At 35.5% G+C, this 16,480-nt stretch overlaps 1 long non-coding RNA gene across 2 annotated transcripts in view; it reads left to right on the plus strand.

Moving 5' to 3' along the window:
- Window positions 1-11,742, plus strand: part of LOC140626975 (uncharacterized) — a 138,386-nt gene extending 126,644 nt beyond the window's left edge. For both annotated transcript variants that reach the window (XR_012025934.1, XR_012025933.1), the window contains exon 7: window positions 11,486-11,742. This is a non-coding gene — a long non-coding RNA (uncharacterized lncRNA). The remainder of the gene's footprint in view (window positions 1-11,485) is intronic.
- Window positions 11,743-16,480: the final 4,738 nt, after the last annotated feature.

The following is a 16,480-nucleotide window of genomic DNA, read 5'->3' on the forward strand; positions in this document are numbered from 1 at the left end:
ACATACTCAGAAATGCCCTCAGGGTCCAGGGAATGGTGCATTCATTTCAGTGTTCTTGGCTTTTTTTGCTTGATGGTATTCTCTTTAATGTTAGTCTTCTTACTTTTTCTTTCTCTAATTCCTAGGATTTGGAGTGCTTAAGCAAGAAGTAGAGTTTTGCTTCCGCTAAGTCTCAGGTCTCCTTTCCTGCCTTTCTATCTCAAATCTGTAAGATAAAAGCACTATTTTGTTTGGCATCCTCAATTTTTTTTCACATGCATGGTTTCCATAAAAACAACCAAGACTTGTCAATATGGGTGACTTTTATAACATTTATTTTTGTATTTTTATTCAAAAAAACAATATTCCTTCTGTGGATGGGTAATAGGGATGTATCAGAGGTGCCTGGGGGTGAGGCAGGGAGGTTTTTCAGGTCATTAGAATAACTATAATAAACGTGCAATTACAACTTGAAATATTAAATGCTCAAAAGTATTTTTTGAAAACTTTCAGAGAAGACTTTCTGGAAGAAGGGGCATAAATCATGGGGAATTGGAAGCTGATAAGGCATGTAAAGGAAAAAAAAAGTTGGGCGAGTCGGGAGGAGAGATAGATTATTCTCAGAAACATACAAAATGGTAAATAAGGATAATATTCACTCCCACAAGAGAAATATTAGTAATTTTGGCATAATAAAAATATGTGGTAGAGCAGCTAAACTTACTATTCTAAAAAGTTCTTTTTCAGTTTTGTATACATTAGAAATGGGTTGGAGAGTACTGTACAAGGATATACATGAGTCCATTACTGCATTGTGTGTGCTAATCCTAAATCTGAAGCTATTATTAGAAAGTCAAAAACATTAACAGTAGAGGAAAAAGCCAATGTTCCTGTTAGTTATAGAAGCTTCAGTTTTAAAATGTGCTGACTTTTTAGGTGTCAAGTGTCTTTACATTCTAACTGTATATTGTACACTGATAGATATTAAAAATGTTTTTAATCCTACCCAATTAAAAATAATTCGTAGGAAATTATGAATTCTAACAGCAAATTCCACCTTTTTCCCCTAGTCCTGTTACTTCATTTTCCATCCCTAATTAAATTTTTACCTTTTGCATTCATGGGACTAGTATTCCTCCCCAGGCAATGGGGAGATGTCCAGAATGGCATGGTAATTGTTTAATTTATATTTGGTGTTTTTATGTTCTACCCAATTTTATTTTTTATTACTGAAGTTCTGTGATCTTAAATGCTTTTAGTTTTTTATTCGAGACTACCATATAAACTAAAAGATTCCCTACCCTGTATGAGTTAAAAAAATCCCTTCTCCTTTTTTTCTACTAATTGCCGTTAAAGTTTTTAAGCCACTTTCGATTGTCTTTCTCTTTTTTGTATTTTGCATCCATAATCAATAAGCAGATCAAATTGATAAAAAGTGTTTAATGATGCTAGTTTCATTGGTAGTGTATTTATATCTGTGTTTATGTAACTTCTGGGATCAGACCTTTCACATGAAAGAGCATAATCCAGCCACTTTCTGGACAGAAGTTGGTACTCTGAAAGAGGTTCTCTGAGAACATGGGGAGACCTGCCTTTTAAAATATTTTGGTGAGAGTTTTAATGTAACAGAGATAAGCTCTGAAAACACCTGCACATGATTATTAAGACAAAAAAGGCATTTGAAACAGATGAATTTGGAGCAGCAGTTGGCCCCAGCTATAGCCTAGGAAGAGGAAAGGCTTGGAAAACTTTAGCAAGAGTAGTAAAATGGAAAAAAAAAAAAAAAAGTTTGTGGCAAATTAGATAACAGTATAGTTCAATTATTGTGATGATTTCCTTCTGAAGAATTTTGTCAAGATAAAAGAATTAGAATTAAATGTCTAAATATTTGGATAAATTATTTAATCAAAAAATAAGGCTTTAGGTCTTTAATCTTGCATATTCTCTTGCAAAATCGAGGAGTAGCACATCCTTAATTTGTATTTTCAAATTTTGGACTTTGAGAAATTGGAACAGGGAGATATAGCGCCTTCCAAAAAATTGAAAAGGGAATAATTTTGAAATTCAGAAAAAAAGTAGAGAATCAATGTCCTAGACCAGTTTCTGAAATTGAACTTGGTCTTTCTACCTTGAAAACCCAAGATGCGAGGTGAAATACTTTGGGAAATGTGCTAATAAATAGCAAGCTACAAAGGCAAACCAGATAGTAGAATTAAATTGATTATATGGCAGATGCTTGTGGAATCTGATGCTGCAGCTGCTTTAGCACCTGTAAGGTATGTGCAGGCAGGCTCCATCACAAATAGGGATGCATGCCATAGCCGCTGGTGTCCTTTTCCTGGGATAGTATCTGGCATGTAGAAATTATTCAATAAATAATGAATGAAAGGGACATCAAGGTTTTCTATCTCATTCCCTCTCTTGCTTGCTTTTAAAACTGATTGTGCATGTTTAAATGTGAGAAGTCCAGAGTGATTTGGAATATTTGACAAATGGCACATACCTAGGTTTTCTGTTTCAGAGCACTTTATAGCTTTTCTAAGTGAAAATAAGTAGGGAGTATAAAATACCATTTGCTGAAATACAATTGAGTGCTTTTAATGGAGACACTGTGCTAAATACTGGGGCTCCTCATATGTGGGGAACATGGAACTTACAGTTCTCAACCTCTTGGGGTCCAGGAGTATGGACAGTGAATGAACAATGATAAGTGAGATGAATATTATGATGGAAGTGCTTTGCAAGCCAGTGATTGGGAGGCTTGAAAGTATTACTTAGAAATCTATTGATCTTCTCTTTAGATATTATTATTTGAAGGGAGTAGTTTTCAAATATTTTTGAAATCACCCTTCTCTTAAAAGTATTTGAAAACCTTTGTGCTCCTCTTTCCAAGTTGATATTTCAATTTTTCTCTCATAAATGTAAAGAGTTGCAAAGGATGTATTTTCCAGTATACTGTCAATATTGACATTTAAATATAAAAATACTGCATAACTCCCTTGTATACCCAGTGTTACTAAATGCACGAATACTTTGATTTTCAACTTGATCCATTGAAATAGAAGTAGACAAGAATTTCTTTAAAAGTCAGACATCTTTTTTCCCCTTTTTCTACTCTGAGTTTATAAATTTTATAATATTTATCTTTATGTCCTACATATGTTTTAAAGTTTTTTATTTATCACCCCAAATTTCATTAGAAAATTCCTTTGACTTGATTAAAAAAATTTAAACTGGCTTAAGTTATGCCAATTGCCATTAGTACACAACTTATCAGAAGGATAGATGCAAATTTAGATGAACTACTAAATATAAAAAACTTAAATGCATGTAGTACTTAAATGGACAGATCTAGTATTTTTAATTAGCTCATAAATCTTTACTTGAGTGTTAGTTACTGCTAGAAGGGTGGGCTTAGAAACAACTTCAATTCTGGTTTTCATTTTTAAGAATAGAAGTCCTAAGGAACCATGGAAATAGGAGTTTTCCTACAGTGGTGTCACTTACTATAGTTTCCTTTCTTTCAATTTAAATGACCATGTGATTTTTTTACTTTGAACATGTATCAGCAAAATGTTTATAAGCTGACAGCACTGGTCAGATCTCTTAGTTTTACTAAAAGCAAAACAGTTGGACACACTTGACTTGTAAGATGACGTTACCTGTTATTAAAGTGATTCATTTGCTTAATAGTCAATTTCAGAATTTTAATATTCCCTCTTGTTTGGTGCATCAGAAACCTTTTACACACTAGAATGTTATTTCTTTCTTTTTGTCAAATAGGAAAAGAGATTGTAAAAGAGGAAATAAGAAAGTTGAGTGTGAATACTTTTTATTTTCGGGGGTATGTGGGCAAATCAGTTTTGGGAAAGAGTATATATGGTTTAGGCAGGCTTGAAAGTTGATTTCCTTAAAACTGACCATTTTCACATACTAACTTCAAAAGTCCACCTGTGCCCCCAGGGCATTTGTACCCTCTTTTGAAAGGCAGTTGCATTAAGGTATCAAGAAAAAGGACAATGAGATTCTATTATAGACAACTAGTAATATAATATCAAGTATTGGCTCAGTCTTTTATTTGTATTAACAATCCATTATATTTAATGTTAGAACTTGAAATATCAGGCATATTTCACTTCTTTATGAATGCCCCCTTTGTGCCTCTTATAAGAAACAAAATATTTTCAATGGATCAATAGAATACATGGCAAATATAATACGTATCCAAAGGCATTATAGTTATAAATTCAATAAATGTGCAGTGAACACACTGGGATCATTTTGTGGCTCTAAATTAAACAGCTCCATTTATAAGATGAAGACTGCTGTAGAAGTGTATTTCCTATAGGAAAAGAATTATAAGATTCTATGAGTTCTGATATGAAAGCTGGAATAAAATGGAATATGCTTTTACCTCTTGAGAGATCTCATGGATATTGCAACATCTTACAGAAAATAGGAAACATCTTTCGATTTTGAAATCATTCCATATCGAAGGGATAGTGATTACATGCAATTAATCTATACTAGTATTTCTAATAATGGCCTAGTATTCTCCCTTCTTATAAAGAAGGAGAATCAGTGATGAATTTCATCCCCAGTAAATTTATATATGGACTTAACACAATTCTTAGTACTGATATTTGAATATATATGGGTCATTAATCTCTCTGGGTCTTAGTTTTCTCATCTGTCAAATGAGACAGATGATTTCTAACCCTCCTAGTGGCTTGAACTGTACTACCAGTCAGTGATATTATGGAACTGTGTGCTTCAGACGGTAATGAAAGAAAGCTGTAGCTGATTTTTTTTTTTTTTTTTTTTTTTTTATCTCTGGATTCAGAACACAAACTCTTCAGTATATCCCACTGTAGGAAAAATCCAAGTGAGATCAAACCTCTGTTCTCTTGGCTTTAATAAATATGTGATAACAGCTAGTTTCTCCTCTGTTTATAGTTTGGTTTAATGTATAAGTATAATCATATAATTTATAAGTATAATCAAAGGCTTCATAATTTTACCTTCTCTTAAATGCAAGGAAAAATAAAATCTATTCATAATGTTAGGATTTGATATGAAGCGGGAGTAGGTAACTAAATTTAGTTCAGATGGAGTAAGATGGTAGATGTGTGTATTTCAGATGAGAAATACCAGTTGTGTGTCAGACCCTACTTCTTCCTCCCTAGTCTGGGCATGTCTCAAGGGGTTATTCCAAAAGGGCTCTTACCTTAAGGCTTTGAGGAGCTTCCTTATTCCAAGGAATAGGCAGTCATATACATGTTCTCTGAATATGGCCTCTGATTTCAAGGGAAGGGGCATTTTTCAATGTATCTTTACAAGATTGTCTGCTATCCTGGGTCTATGGAATTAGAGACAATTGGACAGGGTCTTGAAATAAAAGCATGAGCGAAGTCTAAATGGACTGTTTCATTTGAAGCACCTCTCAGCATTTTGGTGGGAGAATAGTATCAACATCGGGACCCTAGATAGAATATGTTTATGGTTCTGGCTGCATCATGACCTTCCTGATGACCTGTCAGCATTATGGTGAAATCAGCATATTCAAGTACTCTTCAAGTGAGAATGGTCACTTTTGACATGGCCATTGCAGCAGCCATCATGGCAGATAAAGTGACAGTTATCAGAGGTTAACCAGGAACCCACTCAGACATAACTGAGATTTGCCATGGGAACTCCCAGAGAGATGCGAGGAGACATTTGAGGGGACTGTGTCTTCCAGACAGTTTGTCAAATCAGAGAGGTAGTGTTTTTTTTTTTTTTTTCCCTTGATGTTTTCCTGATTCAGTGATTATCTTTGCCCTGGTGTGGCCCAGAGTGCTGTAAAATTGTTACCCAGAGTACAGTTGTGTAGTGATAGAAGGCTTTAAAAACACAACCAAAGGTTACAAGTCCTCTTTATGTAGGTGAAGGGTACAACTATAATGAACAGACGTAGCACCACTTTAGCTGGTGGGCAGGCTTTATTACTTTCAAGTCCTCCCCAGAGTAAACAGTGATACTGGATCCTGTCAGGGTCTTGGAGCAGCTCTTTGTGTCCTCTCCTTAGGGATGTTAAATCCTCTTGCTCCCCCCCCCCCCATTTTTTTGGGAAATCTTGGCTATGTACCTGGTCACCTACCAGCTGCAAGGTATTTGTAATAATCCAGGCTTTTTCCTGAGTGCCTCTTGAGGGATTCAGGTGTCAGTTTCTTGATACAACTTTCCATAGTAGATGGAGGTGTCAAACTTACTAGAGATACATTCTCACAAGGCTGATAAAGTTTCTATTTTCCTTAATATTATTTAATTTTAGAGTTCTGTGTTTCTAGCATTTGATCATCTGGGAGGTATTGATATACAGTTGAATCTTGAACAACATGGTGATTCAGGGTATCAATCACTTTCTCGTCCCCCATATAGTTAAAAATCCGTGTATGGGGTGCCTGGCTGGCTCAGTCGGTATAGCATGCAACTCTTGATCTTGGGATCATGAGTTCAAGCCCCACGTTGGGTGTAGAGCTTACTTATAAAAATCCATGTGTAACCTTGAATTTCCCTAGAGTTGAATAGCCTACTATTGATCAAAAGCCTTACTTAAAACATAAACGGTTAATTAAAACAGATTTTGGATGTTCGGTATATTACACACTATATTCTTAAAGTAAGCTAGAAAAAAATTAAGATCAAGAAATAAGAAATCATGAGGAAGAGAAAATACATTTGCAATATTATACTGTATTTATTGGAAAAAAATCTGTGTGTAAGTGGGCCTACACAGTTCAGACCTGTGTTGTTTGAGAGTCACCTGTACAAAGTGATTCCAGGACAGAATATAGGATGTAATAAAAAAAAATCTATTACAAATGTATGAAACAGTTTCACTGAAGTGTGTGACGGAAACAGGTGTTGATCTATGGGACTCTAGTCTATAAGACAAAGGCAAAAGGGACTGTAGATAAGTACTGTACTCTAGTTGATAAAGTTGTCTGGAGCTGTGGATGTGGATGTGAACTATTCTGATATTGCAATACTATATATCTATATTTATATATAATAATTAACTAAATGTATGGCAGATGATAGGATATAGATTCTCACTATTGTAATGGAAGGTTACAGATAAAGACATGAGGATGAAATGATCCACATGTTAATGGGTAGGAGTTGGAAGCATTCGTATGCACTTGTGCTTAACATATGTACAGATGGTTACATGTAGATATATTTACAGATATATGCATTTATCTGCATACATATAGTATACGCACATGTCTTTGTTTTGCCAACTAAGAGTTTGGAAACAATGACATTTCAGTGGCAACCAGCACACTTAGTGTTCGGATCTTGGTTTCTAATATTATTTTCTAGTACGTGGAACTGAGGCTCCTTGAAGGAATGTCTCATTCTAAGACTGGGACAAGGAGAACAGAATATGAGCCAGAAGCATCTTTTAGTGCCAGATAGTAAGGAACTTTTTAAGAAAAACTCACAAGGATGGGACTATGACACAAGCACATAGGAGGTGGCTAAGAGAGCTCTCAGTGATGAAAGCTGGAATAGTTGACTATCAAAGTATTATTGGAGTATAATCCAAAGTGCAAAATAAATATCTGTAAGTCCACATTGATATAAATGAGTAAATAATTGGCATAATTCCAAATAATTTATGTAGATACTCTACCTTTAAGGAGGAAGAATTATAATGTCCCACTCCTTAAGTGTGGGCTGCATAAGATAATGTTTCTGAGGACAGAGAAAGGAGGGAAAAGGAGTAACTTCGTAGTGTAGAAACCAAGCATCACTACTTCATCCAGATGATGAAGGTTAATGATGTTTAGTCCTATTGATAGCATTTACCCTTGATCTGTGATGAGAATGGTACTTTATCTCTGTGGTCGTCTTCCCCAAAACTATAATTTCAGTCTAATTAAGTGAAAAACAGACAAACCTCAGTAGATGAACATGTTGAAAAATATCTGACTCTAACCCTTCAAAGTCTTCAAAAATAGGGGAAGTCTGAGACACTGTTAGAGCCACAAGAAGCCTAAGGAGACATGATGTCTAAGTGTAATATGGTATCTTAGATAGGATCCTGGAACAGAAAAAGGAGTTTAAGGTAAAAATAAGCAAATAAAGTATGGACTTTAGTTAATAATGATGTATCAATATTGGTTTGTTAATGTTGACAAGTACACTGCACTAATATATGTTAATGCAAACTGGGTGGGGGGTTATATGACTCCTCTGTATTTCTGTAATTTGGGGGGAAATCCGAAACTATTTTTTAAAAGTTTGTTAAATAAAAAAAATCACCTGTATTTTTTTTTAAGATTTTATTTTTTTTATTTTTTATTTTTTTAAATTTTTATTTACTTATGATAGTCACAGAGAGAGACAGAGAGAGAGAGGCAGAGACAGAGGCAGAGGGAGAAGCAGGCTCCATGCACCGGGAGCCCAACGTGGGATTCGATCCCGGGTCTCCAGGATCGCGCCCTGGGCCAAAGGCAGGCGCCAAACCGCTGCGCCACCCAGGGATCCCTCACCTGTATTTTTAAAAAAATGTTCTTGGGAAATATAAGCTTTATTTGTATTAAAAGTCATCAGCCATCTTTATCACAAATATTCAGTTAACCAAATATCCACGAGTTAAAGAAAGGTTGCCACTGTATCATGCTGTGTTTTTCTAATCCATGTGGAGAGAGCATATAAATTTATTATAAGCACATTTGTGTCACAAATAAGTGCTGTGCAGTTAATCTCCTTAAGGATAATAGAGATGATAGATGCATACAATAGAGTATGTGGATGCCTCTTGTCTGGTTGTCACCAAGTTAATTTGTGGGAGGTCTAGTGTACAGGAAGCACACAAGAAACAAGAGATTAAAGATTTCAGGAAATGAGCTTTCCTCTCTCACTGGTTCTGACAGAGCTTCCTCGAGGAGACTTCAAGGATGAAGTCAAGTGAATGCTCTTTGCTCTTCACCCAGGGCAGACTCCCTTTCAGTTGTTTTATTACTTAAAATGTTTCCTCTGTTCCTTCGTTTCTGGTATTCTCATGTACACGTATTTGACACTTTCTGTAATTGTCCTAATAGCTCTTGGATATTCTGTTGTTTTGTTCTTTTTTCTCTTTGCATTTCAGTTTTGGTAATTTCTACTTACATAACTTTAAGCTCACCGAGATTTTTTTCCTTGGCCATGCCCAGTCTGTTAATGAGACCAAGGAAGCCATTCTTCATTTTTGTTAGTATTTTTGAGTTCTAGCATTTTCTTAAAGTTTCTATCTCTCTGCTTGCATTACCCATCTATTGTTATATGTGTCTATTTTTTTTCCGTTAGAGTTTTGAACATCTTAATTATTTAGGATTCCATACTCTCTGCCATATCTGAGTCAGGTTCTAATAGTTGCTTCATTTTCCCAGACTGTTTGTATGACTTATTTCTTGTTGGAAAGCAGACAGTGAAGGGTTGGGTAAAAGCAACTCATGCAGATAACATTTCAGTATGAGGTTTTATGTTTATCTGGTTAGGAGTTAGGCTGTATTTGCTGTAGCTGTGGTGTCAAAGGCTAGAATTTTATTTAACATCTTTGTTTTGTCTTCTCTTTGGTCTTTGAATTTTTCTAGAGACTGTTTAAATAGGGGTCTGGAGCTCATTCTTTTAGCTTTAATCTCTGTGATTGTACCTGAGCCCTTCCTGATGTGGAAAGGAACCATTTTATATGATTAAATCTCAGTATTTTAGTGACCTTGAGTTCTGTATTTGCCTTTTCTCACGTGTAATGCTACTGCGGGCTTAACATGGATATTTAGTTGCTCCTATGTGAAAGGCTAGAGGGAGCTGGAGTTGGGAGATTTTCCTTCCCCAAAGTTAGTTAGGTTCTGGAAAAATAGTTTCCCTGGAGGCAGGCCTTATTAAGGAGAACAGAGAGCTCTGGATGTATTTCAAAATGGTAATTTCCTCTCTTCCCAATAAACAGGAGCAAGAAGAGATTTTTATGTAGTTCTCAGCGAGAACCTCAGGAAAGTGTGGGGACTTCGCCAAACTGCATCTCCTCAGAATATTTAACTCTCAAACTAATCCACGTTGAGCCTCCAGTAACCTTTCAGATATAATTTAAAGAGTCCCTATGGATATTGGTTCCAGCTGTGGGCTTCTGCCCTTGGGCTTCTGTTCCCAGTAAGCTGTGATTCTCCGTATCTCTGCCTGTGGTTTCAGTTCTGGGGCAGCAGTGTGCCCTGTGACCTCAATTCTCTGATAGATCTAAGAAAAGCTATTCATTTTCAAGCTGGTTTGTTTGTTGTTTCCTTTGTTTCTCTGTTTTTTTCTTGTGAGGATGGGAGTGACATCTTCCAAATTCTCTGCAGGTTGGGCCAGAAACTAGAAGATTTGTCTTATTTATATATCTATATATAAATATATATTTACAAAAATATTTATCTATATATTTACACATATATATTTATATATATATATATTTAAGGTTTTGTGTACAGTTTTGCTTGAAAATGAAGATTTCAGTGCTAAAATTTAACATTGAAAGCTTAGACTTTGCCCTAGGTCCACTCTGGTTTTGATCCAGTGGATGAGGTCTGTTTTTGGAGCAGTAGCTGTAATTTCAGTGTGTGGTGAAGTAATTCCATATTAGATAGGTCATTTACTAGAGATAAATCTTTGGCTTTTAAATAGGCTTTAAATATTAAATGAATCCCTATGTGTGTAGTGGCAGTACCTGAGCAACATCTAAAGTAATTATCATTTTATCAAGAAAGCGAATTTGAAATTGTTTAATGTATTCAGCAGCAAAATTAATCTAACAGTAGTTGTCAGATAATTTGAGCAATGAATTTATAGGAGTGACTTTAATTTACATCCAGCAATGCAGGCAATTCTCACCCAGCAATTTATATTTGACGGATTAGGCATAGGAAACAATGTGGACCACATCCTATGGAATTTTTCATAGCAGACAAAAATGAGCAATTAATAAAACCAAAAGAAACAAAGGACTAAGAATTTTATGCAGCATATTTGTCATGTGAGAGTTAAACTCAGAGAATATGTGGCTGGAATTTAAAAAAAACAATGATAAAATTTTTACTTGTCTGTTTTTATAATTGTAGCAAATTGTTTTATCCCTGATGAGGGAATTGTGAGGTTTTGTGCCTTGGACTTACCTGTGCCTCCCAAGTTAGTGACACAGATGCTACAGTGAGATGTCTCTTTTTCAGATTTTTCCTATTCAGGGCACAATTACTTCTGTCTTTAAAAAGGAATTATCTTTTAATGAACTCCATTTAAATTTCTCTTTCCTATTTTTGTGCTCATCTCATTGAATAACATAATCTCAGAAAATATTAACTTGAATTATTTCACAGTTGAGTCTCTAACACTATCTTAATGTAATCTTGCCATATTTATTCTGCTATTCATTGGTTTGCACTATTCTTTCTCAAGTCCTCATATGTAAGTGTAATGAAAAAGCTCTGTTTGTTCTCTTTTTCAGATTAATAACATGTTAAGAACTGGCTCAACACCAATCCCTGGGGACTACAGTGGATCCCTTCCTTATTATGCGACAGACTGTTATTTATCATTCATGCCTGTTGTTTGCATTCCTCTTGACAGTTTGTAATCTTTGCAGGAGCCATCCTATCAAAGTCAGTTTGAGTGGATTTTTAAATTAGAGCTTTGGAAGGTACTGTATTAAATGTTTTACTGAAATCTAACACCCATCGTATCTATTTTGTAACCTATAGTCATTAATTAAAAAACATTACCACTTACATCCATTTAGAATGACTAATGTTTCTGACTATTGGTAGGAGGTGACACTCAGGGATATCATTTTATTGTCCTGTTTATTACAGATAACTCCATAAAGTCAGATGGTTCATGTGAAACCTTCCAGGTGGTTATACAAAAGTTATTGAAAATGAATGAGAGAATCCCTAAAAATCATTTGCTATGGCCTACCGAACCTGTCCCTCCAACATTTACCAATTTTTAAAAAACAATTTAGATCAGGGTTTGGCAAATTACATCTTAAATCTATCCATGCCTTACTCATGTGCATGTGATCTGCGGCTGCTTTCTTCCTATCATAGTAGAGTTGAATGGTTGTGTCAGGGACTCCATGCCCTGCAAAGTCTAAAATATTTACTATGTGGCTCCTTACAGAAAAAAAAATGTATATTCCTGTTTTGGATCATGATTCATACTAATAATAATGCTTATTATACATTGCCACTAATAAGAGAAAATTGTGGAAAAGAGGAGATCTGGGACATATAATTGGACAACATGCTGCTGTGAAGTGAATCCCTTCATGGGATAAAATTTCTGAAGTCATTTATCTGTATTGAACTCTAGAATCTGTGATAGCAAATGGGTTCAAATTTACTAACATTCATTCTGGAATGAATCCAAAGTCCAACTCCTAAAACAGTGCAATTAGAATGTCGTTGCCATCAAATGAAGTGGTACATTTTATAATACGCGTCATAAGAAATGGAAGACATAAGTATAGGTTGACATCCAAGTATATATGTATGCCAGATAAACTCTCATACATTCCATCAGTTGACAAACATGTGTCTGTTAGATTCCAGCCATTCTTTCTCTGTCTGAAGATAAAGTATCTGTTCTTGTGGGACCTTCTGTATTACTGGTGGAAGGAGACCAGCCATATAAATTAAACATATAACTGTTAAGTGTTGGGTGGTAAAAAGTGTTACAAAGAAGTATAAGTCATGGTAGGCTGATAGAAGAATGACAATGAGTATGTACTCTTTTATGTAAGCTGATGAGAGTGTTACAGGAAGGGCAGAGAGCAAGCCAAGCAGGCATCTTTGTAAAGAGCATTACAGTTAGAGGTGATAGCAAGTTTAAACGCCCTGAGGTGGTAGGAGATTTGGGATGTTGGAGGATTGGTAGGAAGACTATAAAATCCAAGGAATGGATAAAAGAGATGGTGGTCAGTAATGAGGTTCTTGCTGGCTCCAGTTTTTACAAACTGGAGTTGTCTCTGAGAAGGAAACGTGAGAAGGTTTTAAGTTGAGGGAAGACCCGATGTGACTTGAGTTTTATCAGGAAGCTGTTGTGTGGAAAATGACACAGGAGCTTTTATGGAAGTGGGAAACCAGTTAGGTGATTACAATAGTCTGGTACCTTCTACTCCGTGCTACCAAATGGCGATTTGGTGGAAAGGTGGTGGTGGTGGTGGGGAGTGAATGAACCTTCTGGAAGTATTTTCAAGATAAATAACCTATAGAATTTCTGATAGATTAGATATGGAATATGACAGAGGAGTCCAGGATCTTGCCAGAGTTTTTGGCCTGAATACCTGGATGAAGGAAGTACTATTTACTTAGTCGGAAGAGACTGTGGGAGGAGTAGGGTGAAGGGCAGAATCAAACATATATTTTATTTTGTTTTTTTACTCTGATGCATATATTTGTGATAAGAAACAGAACCATTTTCTTGGTCAGTAGGGTGGTTCAGTAGATAGATAGGGACTCACCTGGGATTCAACAATCCTATCTATCATTTGCAAGGTAGAAATCATATAGTCAGGATATCATGACCCAGCATGAAGATTATTAAGTATCTTTCTAATGTGCCAATATAAGACTATATTTAAAAAAAATACATGAACAGTTAATTACCATCTATCAAATCATAGCTTGTCAGGAGACTGCATTATTATGGAACTCTTTGTATGCAAAAGGATTTCTTTTGTGTGTGTTAACATTTCAGGTAAAACGTACATACTTACACAATTACACTTACACCGTTCAATATAATAATACTTATATTTTTGATGAGTACATTCAGCTCCTTGTAAACACTGATAATTGGCACAGTGGTGGATCAAGTTTATTTTAGTCTCTTTTCTCAGGGAATCTGCAATCAAGAAGGAAATATTGGGAGAGACTTGTTGTTTGACTCTTAGTGAGTTCCTCTCTCTCCTTGTGTGAAAGTAAGATTCTTTTCTTTTTGGTCCCCTTAGCTTAAAAGGATCCAAATAAAATGCATACAAAAAAGTGCAAAGAAATTGTTGTATGATCCCCATCCCCAGATGTTATTTTTATAGATGGGAATCAAGACTGGTCATCTGAGAACTGTATTATTATTTTTTAAAGATTTATTTATTTTAGAGTGAGAGCAGGGGAGGGGTGGAATGAGAAGGAGAGAAAGTCTTAAGCAGACTCCTTGCTGAGTATAGAGCCTGAAGCAGGGCTTGATCTCACAACCCTGAGATCACGACCTGAGCTGAAACCAAGAGTTAGATGCTTAACTGACTCTACCACCCAGGTGCCCCTGTATTATTTTTAATAGCTTCATTGAGGTTAACTTTATATACAAAGAATTGCAGTATTTAATGTATATAATTTGATCAAGGTAATAAACATAAGCAGCACCTCGCAAAATTTCCTTGTGTCATTTTCTTGGTTGTAGGAACTCTTAATGTGATCTACCCTCTGAGAAAATCTTTAAATGAATAATACTGTATAGGCTATATATTCAGTAAATCTCTAGAACATACTCATGTAACATAACTGGAACTTTATTGAAGATTAATTTTTGACTTTAAAGTCCCTGGACACATGTTAACATAAAGCATAAAAAGACTAAATGCTTTTATTTAAAAAACCACTCAGTCTTGTTTTAATGAAATGATATTATTATATTTCCAATTTGGAAAATAAACTGTTTTTGGGAAAGACACATCAACTTGTATATACTGTCTTTGAACCAGACAAAACTCAGTTGCAGGCTGCCTGAGCAGTGCACAGAAGTAATGATTGTGAGTCAAGGCTCACAGGTCAATGTCAGCTCTGCTGTTAACTTGCTTTGTCTTGTTTGGCAAGTCACTTCCCCTCTATGAACTTCAGTTTGCTCATCATTGGCTCAGATAATAATTGGGTTTTAATAAGCAGTCAAGTTATATGACCCCGAATATTCTCTCCATTTGCACAGCGCTGTCATTTCATAATAAGATTTTGGAACAGGAGAAAACTGTGCTGTGGCACGCATCCCCAAGTCTCAGTGTAAGTAGTTAATCTGGAAGGATTCTCTTGGAGAGATGGTTTTCCAAAAGGACAAACCAAATTCAAAAATGGAATAATTACTTTACATTGATGGTAGATCAGAAGATTTTTGTTTGCTTGTTGTTTGTCTTTTGTAAATTACAGGTCATTAAAAATCCACTTTCTCTGTCTTAATAACTCTCTTAATATGTACTGAAATTTGTAAATTTCCGTGTGGAAGGGATACTGAATAGACCTTCTGGTGAATTTAGTAATTGTCTGGCTTACTAAGAATAATGCTGTGTTTCTTGTATCAACTTAGAAATAAGAGTACAAATTTAGTACAAAGAGGTTTGGACTGAATCTGTCTATAAGTACAACCAATGTAGATAAATATGAGAGCATGGTATGGCCGTTCCCACCTACAGATACTTTCTCCCTGCCTCCCACTTAGATGATTTGAATCTCTTTCACATACAATTTTGAGATTACAGAAGTAGGGCATTGCCATGAGAAAAACTATTTTTAATCATACTTAGATTTCCAGAGAGTTGAAGGGTTAAGTTGCTTTGGATATTGGTTCCTGTTCTAGACTTTTCTCCTCTGCATATTAACATGGATGGGTTTGGGAAATTTGCTTTTACCTATATATTTTGTACAGAAAGAAGAGGATGAGCTTTGGAAAGATTATCAATGGAATGAGAATAGCATGGGGTAATGCTAGAAGAGTAATGTAGCGGGTGTACCTGGGGAGTTCAGGATCCATTGGTTAGATGCTCATATAAGGTGTACTAAAAATGGAGAGAGATCAAGAGGTGTATATGTGTGCATGTTGAGAACTTTGCCTGCTTCACAGCTTTGTCTACTACCTTCCTGACAGTAGTCTTTGAATTGCAATTCCCCTAACCTATTATTCATTCATTCTCCTCGAGAAAAATGAGAGTACTCACTTTTTATAGCAAGATTTGTCTGACATGGGGAAAATATATCAAGTGAAATTGACACCGAGAAAAAAAATTTCTAATTTTTAAAGGAACTTAGAAATATTACTGTACTTAATACTATAAAGGGGTTAATTCAACCTGAACTAACTCATTTTATACAAATAAAAATACCAAAAGGTTTTCAAAGGGCAGTAACTAAGCTAATTACATGGTTCATAAGGAAAAATAAGTATGTGACGGACGAGTTATTCACAGAAGGATTAATATGATATTAGGGTGAAGTTACTTGCACATGCACTGATGTGTCAGAGCAGCCTAGTACTTAGTTGGATGTGTGGGCCCTGGAGATAGATTACCTGGATCTATGTCCTGTCATTGCCATTACTGGCTGTGGTATCTTGGGGAAATTATTTAATAATTCTGGGTTTTGTCCTACTTTTTCATTTAGCTATTAAATACTGTTTATCTCACAGAACTGGTGTGGAGATTAAGTGTGTTAACACATGCAAAGTGTTTAAAACAGTG

The sequence above is a fragment of the Canis lupus genome, chromosome 38 (assembly GCF_048164855.1).
Source record: "Canis lupus baileyi chromosome 38, mCanLup2.hap1, whole genome shotgun sequence".
Taxonomy (NCBI): domain Eukaryota; kingdom Metazoa; phylum Chordata; class Mammalia; order Carnivora; family Canidae; genus Canis; species Canis lupus.